General features: G+C 39.9%; 1 non-coding gene across 1 annotated transcript; it reads left to right on the top strand.

The window, feature by feature from the left end:
• Positions 1–428: 428 nt before the first annotated feature.
• On the top strand, positions 429–532 carry LOC112745319 (small nucleolar RNA R71). Its single transcript, XR_003173254.1, has one exon. It is a non-coding gene; the product is annotated as a small nucleolar RNA R71 (small nucleolar RNA).
• Positions 533–2,195: the final 1,663 nt, after the last annotated feature.

Below are 2,195 nucleotides of genomic sequence, written 5' to 3'. Positions count from 1 at the left end.
TTCTCCATCCAGGGTTGTAAGTTTTTGAGTATGGATCATAGTTTTTCCTTGGTGAATTCCCAATGTAGTTGGCTTGCTCATGACTACCCTCTGCTTCTTCATGCACTCCTTCTTGTGTTGTTGATGAAGTGGAGATTGCTGCTACTTGGTTCCTCTCCATCTTCTTGGTGAGGTCAGCCAGCTGCTAGGTAATGAGCTTGTTTTGGGCCAACAGAGCATCTACATTGTTTAGCTCCATCACTTCTCTTGTGTTCCCTCTTTTGGAAGCATAGAAGTAGTCGTTCTCTGCTACTGTTTCAATAACATCTATGGCTTCCTCAATGGTCTTTTTCTTGTTCAAGGATCCTCCAGATGAATGGTCTACGGCCTTCTTTGACTCATAAGAGAGCCCTTCATAAAAAATGTGCAGCTGCACCTATTCATTGAACATGTCAGGTGGACACCTCCTTGTTAAGTCCTTGAACCTTTCCCATGCTTCATATAGAGTCTCACCATCTTGTTACCTGAAAGTTTGAACCTCAGCTCTCAGCCTATTGATTCGTTGAGGAGGGTAGAATCTTGCTAAGAATTTGTTCACCACATCTTCCCAAGTTGTCAAGCTCTCTCTTGGAAAGAATTCCAGCCACTTGGCTGCCTTGTCCCTGAGTGAGAAGGGAAATAAGAGCAGTCTATAGGCGTCAGGATGAACACCATTAGACTTCACTGTGTCACATATTCTCAGGAAGGTGGTTAAATGTTGATTGGGGTCTTCTTGAACACTTCCTCCAAACGAACAGTTGTTCTGAACAAGGGTGATGAGCTATGGTTTAAGTTCAAAGTTGTTGGCATGGATTGTTGGCTTTTGGATGCAAGTTCCACAATTGCCTGGGTTTGGATTAATGTAAGAGCCCAAAACTCTTCTATCCTCCCCAGCATGATTTGCTCCACCTCCCCTGCCATGGTTGTGAGTCTCTTCTTCATGATGATTTTTCATGTTTTCTTCCATGTTAGGTTCAAAGTATTCCTCAAAGTGTTCCTCCTCTTCTTCAGCACCAACTACACGTTTTTCTTTTGCCTCCCTCCTTAGTCTAAGGAAGGTTCTCCCAGGTTCAGAATCAAAGGAATTTGAAGCCCCGCTTCTTCTTCCTGTCATACAACCAACAAGTACAAGCAAAGAAAATAGGTGCAGACAGCATTTGTGTCAGAATTACTGTTAGTTGTGGGTGGTGCAATATATCAAACAGTTAGTGGGTTAGCAAACAGAATTGAAAATAACAAAAAAAAACAAACGAGTAGAGGGAGAAGGGAAGAAGGTTAACTAAAACAAAAAGTAAATCATTCAAACAGAAAAATGAAATTCACAAAATAAAAATGCTCAATCTAGTGATCTTCCAATTTAATCATTGTTGATGCACAATCAATCCCCGGCAACGGTGCCATAAACTTGATGCACGGAAAACTTGTCTCTCAACAAATCTCCATTCGGCAAGTGTACCGAAGTTGTCGTCAAGTAAAAACTCACAATAGAGTGAGGTCGAATCCCACAGGGATTGATTGATCAAGCAACTTTAATTAGAAGAATGTTCTAGTTGAGCGAATCCAGAATTTTGGTTGAGAGTTGCAGAAATTAAAATGGCGGGAATGTAAATAACAGAAAAGTAAATGCTAGAATTAAAAGACTGGAAGTAAATGACTGAAAATAAATTGCAGAATTGTAAATGGAAATGGGGGATTTGCTCATAAAAGTAAATGACAGAAATTAAAGAGAATGGGTAAGATCAGAGATGGGGAGTTCATTGGGCTTAGGAGATGTTGCAATTCTCCGGATCAAGTTCATTTTCATCTCTTCCTCAATCAATGCACTCATTGATCTCCTTGGCAATCTTAAGTGATTGAATTACAATTTCTTGCAATTCAATCTCTCAAATCTTGATCAATAGCCAATTCCTTGGTCAATTGCTCATGAGAAGAGATGAAGTATGGTCACTGATTATACCACATGCATTTTCCAAACCAAGTATTGAGAGGGTTATAGTCACATACCCATTCAAACCCAATTTAGTCCAGCATGAGAAAGCATTTCTAGCTTGATCTCTTCATTCCTCTTTCAAGGTTCAAAAGAGATCCAAGTTTGAATAGCTTCTCTTCCAAGATAACTACTCAATTGGATGAAGATCGAAAGCTTTCAAGTAAAATCAAGAGGAAAGATAGAAGAA

The sequence above is a fragment of the Arachis hypogaea genome, chromosome 14, assembly GCF_003086295.3.
Source record: "Arachis hypogaea cultivar Tifrunner chromosome 14, arahy.Tifrunner.gnm2.J5K5, whole genome shotgun sequence".
NCBI classification, from domain to species: Eukaryota; Viridiplantae; Streptophyta; class Magnoliopsida; order Fabales; family Fabaceae; genus Arachis; species Arachis hypogaea.
The sequence above is the reverse complement of the archived record's forward strand: the minus strand, read 5'-3'. Positions and strand labels throughout refer to the sequence as shown.